The following is a 13039-nucleotide window of genomic DNA, read 5'->3' as shown; positions in this document are numbered from 1 at the left end:
AGTTTGGATGTGAATAGTCCTCCCCAAAGGGGTAACATTTTAGTGGCAGCAACATGGGTAGCATCTGAAAGAAAAGAAGAGGTGGAGCTAGGATTGTGAGACGGAGTAGGACTGAACAGACTGGATTCCTGTCCTGAACAGGAAATGGGACGAAGTTGAGTTTGGGGAGAAGCAGGGTTCATCTCTGTGTTGCTTGTGTGGTGTGTCAGAATTGATGATAAACGTGCATGGTTTCCTGACAGTTGTCACTGAACATCGCTGCTGAACAGGTCTGGATAGGTACTATAAGCATGAGGATACATCTGCATGTATGTAACTGCATCTCCCTATGGCAATAAGGAATCTGAATCCGTGGTAGCTACATCACAGAGTTGGCAAAAATGACAGGTCTGGTGATAACAGGTATTATTTCATGCTTAACAACTGTTTGTGGAAAAATTATTTCTTTTGATGCCCAGCAGTTTCTTAGTGACTGTGGTAGTGTAGGTTCACTGAGAAGGTATGCTTTCTGGTTTTGGAAAGTCTTGCTGAAGAGCCATCAAACATTGTGTTTCAATAACAAGAGTAAGACCTTCCAAGCCTTCCAAGCAGGTGAGCGTGTTGGTCTGTTTTAAGTATTTAAATACTACTGCTGTGTGAAAGTTGCACTACTTGAGGTCTAAGTTAACAGGCGGATATTTTTTTTTGTTTCTCTCTTATCATAGAGAATTACCATTTTTAATTTACTTATGAGGATGGCAACAACTCTTGAGTTGGGGATGGGCGGTAGGAAAGAGAAAGAAATGAAGGGATATGGGATCAGGGGTGTAAGAGAACAGAGAAAGGCTGAGAACAGGGAGCAGCTCTGTTTCCTGAGGTGAGATTTTTCCTGTGGGCTCCCGGTGCCTGATTTATAGCCTAGGCTGGGACCTGAGTGTGGAAGAGGCAATGAACCTGCTGCTCTTCACGGAGGCACTACCTTGCCTCTTTGAGCAGCAGCATCATCTACCTCAGCAGAGCTCACCTCGGAGCAGCCGGGCTGCAGGGCTTGGGATGAACTCAAAACTCAATAGGAACTATATAAACCAAGAGCTTGCCTCAGTGTGTGTCAGGATCACTCAGCCTTTCCCAAACCTGGATTTTCATTTTGAGCATTTGAGCTGCCACTTTGCAGGCAGGGCCTTGTCCCAGCGAGGGGCAGGACAGCGGGCTCCTGTGCAGCCCTGGCTGTGAATTCCAGGAGCTGCCGACCACATCAGCCTGTGCTGCCAGCCTGCTAAGTCACCATTTGTCTCTGGGATGGATAGGGGGTCCCGTGCCAGCAGGCTCCATTTTGGAGCTCATTTGCATTTCAGCTGCAGTAAAGGCTCCTGCTGAGTTCCTGCAGGCAGCCTGGATGGAGTCCTTTCCCTTCAAAAGCATGCTTGTTAAATATACATGGCAGAAAAGGACCTGGGGGTATTGGTCGACAGCCAGCTGAATATGAGCCTGTGGTGTGCCCCGGCGGCCAAGAAGGCCAATAGCATCCTGGCTTGTGTCAAAAATAGTGTGGCCAGCAGGGCTAAGGAAGTGATGGTCTCCCTGTGCTCAGAACTGGTGAGGCCGCGCCTCGAATACTGTGTTCAGTTTTGGGCCCTTCACTACAAGACAGACATTGAGGTTCTGGAGCGTGTCCAAAGAAGGGCAGTGAAGCTGTTGAGGGGTCTGGAACACAAGTCTACTGAGGAGTGGCTGAGGGAACTGGTGGTGTTTAGCCTGGAAGAAGAGAAGGCCGAGGGGAGACCTGATTGCTCTCTACAACTACCTGAAAGGCGGTTGTAGCGAGGTGGGGGTCAACCTCTTCTCCCAAGCAATAAGCAATAGGATGAGAGGAAACAGTCTCAAGTTGCACCAGTGTAAGTTTAGATTGGATATTAGGGTAAATTTCTTCACCGAAAGGGTTGTCAAGCATTGGAACAGGCTGCCCAGGGAAGTGTTTGAGTCACCATCCCTGGAGGTATTTAAAAGACATGTAGATGTAGCGCTTCGGGACATGGTTTAGTGGTGGACTTGGCAGTGCTAGGTTAATGGTTGGACTTGGTGGTCTTAAAGGTCCCTTCCAAAGTAGATGATTCTGTGATTCTATTCTATGATTCCAGAGTCCTTTAGTTTTCAAATTAAAATTGAAACCTGTGCTTTTAGTGTACTGTCAACATGGTAAGCGAGAAGGGGAGGTATTATCCTCTCATTTGTTGCTTTTGTAAGGCTTTTGATCTTGATCCATAAATAGCTTTTTGATAAACATGTGATAGTTGCTGAGCTCTGAAAATTGTCCTCTGATTTCCTAGCTGTCTCTGTTTGCCTAGGCTTGCAGCCTTTCCCAGTGTTTGCTGGTTAGACGCTTGCCCTTTAGTCCTCCAAATAATTGTCCTTCTCTCTTTGCATAAATAGATAAGACTTTGTTTTCCTTTTTTCTGTGATGGTAGTAAAAGCTCACTCCTTGCTTTTCTTTATGAAAACAGTACTTTGAAATAGGCAGAGCAAAGCAGAGAAACTTGAACAGGTAAACCTGACTTCTGTTAGGTTGGGTGTTGTCATCTGCTTTAGACCTAATTAATTTGGTTTATGAAGTCTTGTTGTATTGTATATGATTCTTGTAGTTAATGCTTATTTGTGCAGATACTGCTGATGGTGTGGAATGTGCTTGTAATTATGGCAGTACATGCAGCTTCCACGACTGAAGCAGCCTTTGGTAGCTGACAATCTGTTGATAAATATTCAGAACACTTTTCTTGAAAGAAGTTTCTATTTAAAAAATACTGGGATGAGTCACAGAAGATAATGGTACATACAGAGCAGAAGGAAAGGGACAAATTTGGAAATCCTGTTTTTTCACAATTTTTTTGGTGGTGACTATTTAGTGTGGTAAATCCATATAACCTAGTGTATATGTAGGTCACTTAGCAGCAGACTATTTTCGTTGACTGGGTATTTGTGCATTTTTGCTCTTTCTGTAAATTTCCATTTCCAGGTGATGTTCGTTTGTTAGCTTAAACTGTTTACTGTGTATAGCTCTGCTTCTTCAAAAGAACTTGTGTATTTGTCCAAATTGTAATAATGTAAGTAACTGTTAAATCCTTTGGCTGTTCCCAGGAATTTCACGTGAGGGTTCTTTTTCTCTCTCCTCAGCCATGTGTCACTACTTTTTAGGTTAGTTAGTGAAAAACAAAGCCTTAATTTTAAAGAGAGAACTTGTTGGTGGGTTTGGAGATCTTCAGAGGAACATATTAGCTAGCCAGCATTTGCCTCTGCCTAGAAGGAAGACCGCAATTCTCTTTCTGTAGTGATCCCACAGCACGCAAATGCAAGTCCTTTCCCCATTTGGCTTGAAACTGGAGTCAAGTCAACAACTCTTGAACTGAATATTTAGCAGATCATTTTTCCTAAGTCCTGGAACTATCTGCAGTATGTAGGTGAGAAACTTTACTGTCTGTTATTTTTTTTATGAATGATGTTTGGTAGTTTTTGAAATTCGGCCATTCAAATTTCCCCAGTGAAAACTTGAGGCAAATTGACTTAATGTTTAGATGCTTCCTCCACAGTGAATTTACTCTAATTTTTTTTCCCCTCTCCTGTACTTGTACATGCAGTGTTTTGAGTAGCTTAATAAATGCTGAAATATTTTAGAGCTTTTTATGCAGAAATCAAGAATTTAAACACAATAATCTGAGTATCTTGTTACTGAGAATCATTAATTTCAGATCAGAAATCTTGTCTCTTACTTTGGGAGTTCAATAAATTTTGTGAAATGTTGCTGAATTTTTTTTTCTTCAAGTAAGTCATTCTGTTGTTGGGGAGTGATAAACATTATGTAGTTTCACTCAAATTTTGTAAGGTCAAGGAAAAAGTTCTCATTTAACATTCTTAAATGCTATTACTGCAGGAAGTATGAGACTCCAGTGCTTCTTGTGACTCTGAGTATTGCAAGAAGCTGCAAAGTTCATAATAAAACTTTATTAGGGAACTGAGACCTTTGTGTGGAAATGACAGTTAAAACACAGACTTGCTCCAGTTCAATATTGCACACTGTTTAGCCTTTTTGTGGCTCAGATGTCTGCACCTACCCAGCTTGCCTAGTCCATTCTCAACTCCTGAACATGGTGCCATGGGTTGAGAGGAGAAAGAGCGCATGTGATAGCCTTTCTACTGAGATTTCTTCTGAAAACCCAGTGGCTTTTCCTACTTTTTCCAGTGAAATCCTAATCGCTTTCATAAATGATTTCAGGACTTTTTCTGGCTTGGTGTAAAACAGTAGAGAAAATACCTTAACGCAGAGATCTCATTAGGGCATTTAAAAGCTCGAGCAAGGTATTAACGGAATAAAGAGATTTGCTGATCATCATAGTAAAATTTTGATCATTTCTGGTTGATACAGTTTATCAATGAAGTACAAAAATTCTCTTGTTATATGCTAAAACATTTAGGAAGGCATTTCTGACCTTTCTTCTTTCTTTTTCTTTTTTTTTTTTTTTCTTCTCCCCCACCCCCAGCATCTATTGTCTTATTCAGAATGTCTTTTACCACAGGCCAATCTTTGAAACCTTTTGTGGATAGGACAGTGTTTAGGGGCTTTCCTGGCAACTTGAAATGCAAATCTCCTGAGGATTTGGAAGCTACAAACATAGCTGGTGGTTTGAGTACAAAACAGTAGGAAGCATTTTCTAAATTCTTTATCTCATGCTTATTCTGCATGTATTTAGAGCAGTTAGGAATTTTTGGTTCATAACCATCTCCTTTTTATATTCTAGTGGCATTTCATAAAGGGAACTTTCAGTGCTTTTGCTTCTTAATTCTGAGCAGATTTTTATTTCCATCAGTCTCCTGTTTTTCTTTTGGTGTGTTGGATCAGTTCAGACTGCAGGAAAGATTAGACTAATCAAGAAATCGGGTTCAGAGAGCCAAGTAAGAAGGAACGGTACTGTTGTTGGGATTTGGAAAGAGCTTCCTGAAAATGAGATCAGGAAGTTGATGATTAAAGGGAGTAGTACAAACGCATCATACTCACTTGTGTCTAAGTGAAGACTTCAATCTGTGAGGAAATTCTTAGCTAAAAGTTTCATTTCTTTTGCAGCTTGGTGTAACCAACTTCTGTTGCCCCAATGCATAGTTCAGCAGACTTTTAATAAATAGAGAGGGATGCACTGAATTAATTATCTGTCTAATATAAACCTCACATTGATTTTTAAACTGATCTCAGAGTACAAAAACAAGACAGGTAGCTGTTTCTTTTGCATAATTTTCCTAAATTTTTTTCCTAATTTTTAAAATGTCTTTTGATAGCTTTTATTTCCTTCTTTTATGCTGTTATTTTTGATCTGCTGCATATTCTTCCACATCTGTGGGTTCAATAGATTTTATACATTGTTGTGTCATTCCTTTTACTGACAGAAGATCTTAACTTTGGACTAGAACTGATTGATTAGTGTACAACCTGGTTATTGACACTAATATCTGACTTTTATTTCCTCCTTTAGTAACATTCGTTCCAGAATGTCCTTGTTTTCCTCTAGATGTCACAGTCTCTCCCCACCTCGATCCAATTACATGAGAAAAGCACTGATATACAGACAGAAATAATTCCTGGACAACATGAGAAAATAGCCATAAAACAAGTATCTCCATTAACTTTTATTTAAAAGTCTCAGTTACACTGTGGTAAAAGCATTGTAATTAATGCTAGTTTTTCAGATTTGTACACTCATATATCCATGTCAGACCTTATTAAGAGAATGAAAGCATTTGATTGCACACATTGTGTGTGCATTCTAAGTTAAACCGTTTCAATAATATGAAAAATTTCAATTTCACAACCTCTACTCCAATATTTGACAACTTCATTATTCAGGAAAATGCTGTCTGCGGATAACCATCAGTTAGGCAGAGTTCCAGCTAAATTTCATCATGAGCTTATTAACTCCTGTCTAATCATCCAGTCATGGCTGATTAATCATTTCTCCTGGTGCCTTGTTTTAATAAAATCTGTTTTCCGTGCCACTGACCAGCAAACTGCTGTCTAATTTTGTGTGGGGGGTAGTCTTTGCTGAAGGGAGCAAAATACATTCCTTTGCCACTGATCCAAAGGGCCTTGTGTGACGGAATCGTGACTTGCAAGTGTCTTGCGTGTATAATTCTCCTCCTGTGTTTAAGGGATGGTGAAAATGTATGTTTCCTCAAAGAGATAAAAAGGTTTCCCATGCGGCGGGGAAGGAGTGGAGGCATTTTGGGACAGGAATGAAACTGTAGCTGGTGGATTTTTGGATATTCAAATCATCCATCTCCAGCTGTGGAACTCTGAATTCATTAATTACTTTGTATTAGTAAGCAGCAAGATAACATGGAGAGCTGGCAGCTTTATCATTTTCTCAGCATGGGGGGAGGGGGGAAAAGTAATTTCATCCCTCATACAAATGGAAAAAACATAACACTCCCTATTTCTTTTTATAAGTGTTCTGTGTATTAATGAATAAGCCAATTTATCAAGGTACTTAAAAAAAAAAAAAAAAGAGATTGGCAGTTAAATGCTCTCTTGACAATTTTAGCTCTCCGATTTACACTACAGTAGCCCAGTTAATAACATATCTGAAGGCTAACAGCAGTTGTGAACATGACGGGCTGAAAATGTTTTCAGGTTTACTAGCAGAACCCGCACATGTAGGAAGAGTCAGAAATGAACCAAAGGTCTTTTAATGTAACGAACCAGAGCTCTTTTAATTTCCTAGCACTGATCAGAAAGTGTTCTCTTTTGTCAAACATTAAGGCAAGAATTATTTTTTTTTCAATCAAACTTTTGAGCAAAAAGTCCAAACTATAGCTGCTTCTTATTTCTATAGGTTATTTGGGTGTTTTCATTAGTCTAAGGGTTGTCTACATGCGCCAGGCATAACTCACTGAAGTAACAAAATAGTGCAGCAGTAATTTTCTTCAGAAATTCTTTGGCTCAGTCTTCATCAGATAGTGGTGTATCATGAAGAGAGACAGAGCTGTTATGTCCAGCAGTGTTAGCTTGTACTTATTGCATGGTCTGCCCTTCCAAACTTTGAATTTGCGTAACCTAAATGCTTCTTACTGCAAAGAAAGGAGTGAGAGAAAGAAGAGAAAGGAGGAGAGAGAAAGGAGAGGAAGAAGCGGAGCTCAAAGCATTTCATGCAGTGTGGGCCTTTGTATCCTGCAGATCGACTTACTGACTACCAGTGGAAAGCTTTAAGAAAAGATGAGGTAGTTTAGAGGCTTATTCTACTTAAAGTCCTGACTATTCTCAGCTGTTTTAGAGGTGCCACACTGCTAAGAGGAGAACAGGAAATACAACAGGGGAAAAAAAAAAGTACAAAACTTTTGCAGATAAAACAAATACTGTCATTTTCTCCTCAGTGCACCTTATTTAGCATCAGAAGTGATTGCTAGCAGGCCATTTCAAGTACGGCACAAAAACTTGGCTTTGATCAACTGCACTTTGATCAAATGTAAGTACTGGAAAAAATCAAGAAGTGCAGGCACAGTATTTTTGCATTCTGCTTATCCTCAGGGGGAGGCAAGGACAGGAATAAAATCATTATCTATTTCAAATCACAGAATCATGACAAGCAAATATTTCTAGCCTGGCACGTGGGCTCTTCTTTTCAGGGTGCCATATTTGGAATGAGGATGTATGAAGACGTATGGCATAAAAGCAAACGTTTTTATCATCCCAGACAAGTTTCCTTTTTCAGAGGTAGATGGCAGGCCTTTTTGCAGCCTTACCACAACCATTGGATCTCTAATGTGCTCAGAGTTTTCTTTCCATGACACTGGTCTGTAAAAACTGACTTTGAGGGAAAGAGAAATTAATTTATTTCTTCTCAGTTAAGTTTTCTGATCAACGTTGCATACAGAGAAGGAGCTAAACTAAACAGACATGAAAGTACAGCCCTTGAAGCATCTTGAAGACAAAAGTCTGCAATGGAAGATAACCCTGGGCTAGAAGAGAAGACATATCATCAATTAATTTGTTGAATATTAAATTCAGGAAATCAAGGTGTCTATGAAGATAATCAAGTGTTGTAACAGAAACAAAAATACAATTAAATTTGGGATCTTTTGGGAACTTTATCTAGCTCAAGTCTAGTTATTCCCATCTTACTTATCTCTGTTAGAGAATTTTAGACAGAGGTTTAGCTATATGTTCTCAGTTTCCTCAATTAAGACATGGAAAAAAAATCTCTTATTTTTCTAATAGTTGTCTTGCTTCAGTTCAGAAAAATAAGTGTAGACAAAGATGTAACATCCGCTAGCTGGAATGCATTGCTTCATTGAGATTTCAGGTCACAGTCCCAACTGTGGATCATAGCAGTGTATCTGCAGTTTTCATAAGTAGTTATAGAGAATGTAATCGGCCATAGTCAGGTAAGATTCTCCTATACAGTGTGGAATAAAGTTCCTTAGTGTTTTTGTATGCTGCTCAAGCAGATGAAAGAAAACAGAATACAGAAGCCAGCGTTAGGAATTGTAGGCTGTTCTGCACAGCTTAAAGTAGTTTACTTTCCAGCTCTCTGTGCTGGTTATTAATGTTGCTGTATTAGTGGATGTTCAGCACATGTTCTGTGAGCTTGCTTTCTGTCAAGATTTAAAAGGTGAGTTTGTGAAAGATTTCTCATAATGGTGAAAAGATCTCTCTATTTCTCTTGATCTAGTTCATGACTCCTTATGAAAAGAGAAAAGAGAAGTAACAGAACTACATTCCTGCTGTTTTGCCTAGCCTGTATGGTTAACGCAGTGCTGGATATCTGTTGTAAAACCAGCCCTTCAGTGTGGATTAAATGCATTTAAAATGAAAGCTTGGCTGAAAATTGGAGCTCTTGTGTGCTTCTGAAGAGAAGTCAGGGAATGCAGGTCATTCTCTGAAGTTTCTGGATTAGCACTGCAGTAAATCGTGGTTGTATGTTCTTCATGGAGGACTTCTTCCTGCAGTTACATGAAATTCTAAAGGAAGTATCAAGACTCTGTAGTATAATGTTCCCATCTAGTTCAAGAAGAGAAATTACTTTTATAATTCTAAATGCTGTCTTTGATTTTTTGCTTGATTCTGAGAATGCAGTTTTGCATCCTTGATTTTTCTCCTTATAGCACTACCTGTATTCCTTAGACGTATGGATGTAAGGGTGCCTTACCATTTTAGTGTCCATGAAGCACTGTGCTCTACTTTGAAAGGTCATATTTTCTGCTCATTAAGTTAGTTATGTTGATGGTTACTTGCTAACAGCAGGCAGTGAAATAATTCTTTTAAGTTGAAGTTAGTAGCTTTCTGTAAAATGATTAATTATTGTAGTATAAGTAGCCCACAATCACTAAGTAAATTCTAGAGGCATTGTATCCTTCAACGTTTTGGTAACTCTGGTGTTTTCATGGCAAGATAATAATTTCCGACACTCAGAACTGTCAGATAGCAAGAAACCCACTAAGTTTTGATATCTGATGTTAGCCAGTGTCATGTTCTTTTCTTTTGGGGAAGTCTTCCGAGAACATAGATACATGTGTAAGGAATATTTTTAAGTAGCATACTGCATTTGAGGGATGTATGCTTTAAGATGAATTCTGCTTCCTGTACTGGAGGAAATATTGTAAAGGTAGATAGTCTTTGGATAAAGAAAATGAGGGAAAAAAAGTAGTATATACCTACCTAACCGTTTCTTTTTTCCAAACAATATGACTTAGTAATCAGGACAAAAGATGGGCCAGAAGAGGAATAGTTATTGAATTCCATGGATTTGGATTCATTGTGACAAGTCAAAATTTACTGTGCTTTTTAAAATAAATTATTGTACTGTTCTTTCAGACCACGTTTAATGTAATGTATGATTGAAGTAGTTTACACTGTAAGATACCACAGTGTGAGGGAGCTTACAGATGTGACTGCCAATCCCTGACTGCCATACCCCCAGCTCTTCCTGAAGTTTAAACCTTCCTAGACCAGTTGGAAGATCTGTACCTCCTAACATGCCAGCAAAACCTAAGCAGAGTGATTTATGGTAAGAACAGGCAATTCCAAGTCCAAGGAGCGTAAAGTGCTCCTTGGCTGTGGTGGTTGGAGGACGTCTTGGGCATAGCGACCACAAAACGTTAGAGTTTTCAGTTCTTGGAGAAGTAAGAAGGGAGGTCAGCAGAACTGCTACCTTGGACTTCTAGACGGCAGACTTTGGCCTGTTTAGGAAACTAGTTGACAGAGTCCCTTGGGGGGTAGTCCTGAAGGGCAAAGGAGTCTAGGAAGGCTAGACATTCTTCAAGGAAATCTTAAAGGTGCAGGAGGAGGCCATGTACCAAAAGATGAGCCGTGGGGAAGACGACCAGCCTGGTTGAACAGAGTGCTTTCCCTGGCACTCAGGGGGAAAAAAGAGAGTTTGTGACCTTTGGAAGAAGAGGCAGGCTATTCAGGAGGACTACAAGGATGTTATGAGGTTATGCACAGAAAAAATTAGAATGGCCAAAGCCCAACTAAAACTTAATCTGGCTAATGCTGTAAAAGACAATAAAAAATGTTTCTATAAATACATTAGCAACAAAAGGAGAGTTAAGGAGAATCTTTGCCTTTGTTGGATGCGGGAGGGCAACATAGTGACAAAGGATGAGAAAAGGCTGAGGTACTTAATGCCTTCTTTGCCTCAGTCGTTAATAGTACAAGAAGGGCTGGAAGGAGGATCTGGGGGACTACAAGCCTGTCAGTCTGACCTCGGTGCCAGGGAAGGTTATGGAGCAGATCACGTGGCACGTGCAGGACAACCAGGTGATCAGGCCCAGTAAGCATGGGTTTATGAAAGGCAGGTCCTCCTTGACTAACCTGATCTCCTTCTATGACAAGGTGACCTGCTTAGTGGATGAGGGAAAGGCTGTGGATGTTGTCTACCTAGACTTTAGTAAAACCTTTGACACCGTTTCCCACAGCATTCTGCTGGAGAAACTGGCTGCTCATAGCTTGGACAGGCGCGCTCTTCACTGAGTAGAAGTCTGTCTGAATGGCTGGGCCCAGAGAGTTGTGGTGAATGGAGTCAAATGCAGTTGGTGGCTTGTCACAAGTGGTGTTCCCCAGGGCTCGGTACTGGGGCCAGTTTTGTTTAATATGTTTATCAATGACCTGGACGAGGGAACTGAGTGTACCCTCAACAAGTTTGCAGATGAAAGTAAGTTAGGCAGGGGTGTTGATCTGCTTGAGGGTAGGAAGGCTCTACAGAGATCTGGACAGGCTGGAGCAATGGGCTGAGGCCAATGTTATGAGGCTGAACAAGACCAGGTGCTGGGTCCTGCCCTTGGGTCACAACAACCCCATGCAGCGCTACAGGCTTGGGGAAGAGTGGCTGGAAAGCTGCCTGGCAGAAAAGGACCCGGGGGTATTGGTCGACAGCCAGCTGAATATGAGCCTGTGGTGTGCCCCGGCGGCCAAGAAGGCCAATAGCATCCTGGCTTGTGTCAAAAATAGTGTGGCCAGCAGGGCTAAGGAAGTGATGGTCTCCCTGTGCTCAGAACTGGTGAGGCCGCGCCTCGAATACTGTGTTCAGTTTTGGGCCCCTCACTACAAGACAGACATTGAGGTTCTGGAGCGTGTCCAAAGAAGGGCAGTGAAGCTGTTGAGGGGTCTGGAACACAAGTCTTCTGAGGAGTGGCTGAGGGAACTGGTGGTGTTTAGCCTGGAAGAAGAGAAGGCTGAGGGGAGACCTGATTGCTCTCTACAACTACCTGAAAGGCGGTTGTAGCGAGGTGGGGGTCAACCTCTTCTCCCAAGCAATAAGCAATAGGATGAGAGGAAACAGTCTCAAGTTGCACCAGTGTAAGTTTAGATTGGATATTAGGGTAAATTTCTTCACCGAAAGGGTTGTCAAGCATTGGAACAGGCTGCCCAGGGAAGTGTTTGAGTCACCATCCCTGGAGGTATATAAAAGACGTGTAGATGTGGCGCTTTGGGACATGGTTTAGTGGTGGACTTGGCAGTGATAGGTTAATGGTTGGACTTGATGGTCTTAAAAGTCTTTTCTAACTTAAAATATTCTGTGATTCTTTCTCTTTGGATGCATTCATAGTCTTTCATGTATGACCATCATGTAGGTGTCAAACTGTAGGATTTGACAATTGCACATGTTCAAGTAGTTATACTGAGAGACTACAAATAAAGGTGCATTTGGCATATGCCAAGTCCTGTTGACAATTCTATTTAAAGATGGGTATACCAATGTGGATTTAGTGTGTATGGTTTTATAAATACTTGACAAATACTGCACTTGACTCTTGAAGCTAATTGGTGTCCATTAAAATAAAATAAATGGACAAATTCAGCAATGATAAGGCAATTGATTGTACAACTGGTGATGTGCATTGAGTTTTGAGTGGATTCTTTCTGACACCAATTGTGGCTGCCCTGTTCACTTAAATTTTGGGACAGTTAGAACAGAAAGCAAAACAAAGTATGAATTGACTCACCTCTTTCTAGCACTGTCACACAGTCAAAGTGCTTGTAATACTATGTTCTGAGTGCATATCCAATTTTAACAAAACAAAAGTTGTATCAAAACAAAAGTAATAAATGAAAGATTTGTATGTAAATCAAACTTGGGTATTCCTTACTCCTTTCTTTTAAGGTGTCATAGTTGTATTTTTGCATTTATATTTAAATCATTGCTTGCTTTTCTAACTTACCAACATCTTATTATATCTTTTCTTATATTGTATCTGTTTTAGAACACTAGGTGGTTTTTAGGAGGGATTTCTGCTGCTGTGGTGGATAACAAAAGTCACAGTAAAGATTATTTAAAAAAAATAAATAGAGGCAAATCACAATTTCTATTAAATCTGAATGGAGTCCAAATCTCAGAAGAGAGGTAGGAATTGTCAAATTAACAAATGCTTATGAGTTTATCACGTTAATTAGTGGAGAGTTCAGATTGTGGTTTCTAACCTTTGTGTGCTAGGAGGACTGAACAATATTGATAATATGTTTTCTGTGCTAAGTCCAGAGACGAATCTACTTCAGATATACTGCTGGTGGTGCCAACTGAGTTATTAA

General features: G+C 40.3%; 1 protein-coding gene across 1 annotated transcript in view; it reads left to right on the top strand.

Moving 5' to 3' along the window:
* RYR2 (ryanodine receptor 2) overlaps positions 1–13039 on the top strand; it is a gene marked incomplete at both ends in the record, with an annotated part of 448394 nt that overhangs the window by 150917 nt on the left and 284438 nt on the right.

The sequence above is a fragment of the Vanellus vanellus genome (assembly GCF_965231255.1).
Source record: "Vanellus vanellus genome assembly, chromosome: 3".
Lineage (NCBI taxonomy): Eukaryota > Metazoa > Chordata > Aves > Charadriiformes > Charadriidae > Vanellus > Vanellus vanellus.
Note: the sequence above shows the minus strand (reverse complement) of the source record. Positions and strands in the feature narration are given on the sequence as shown.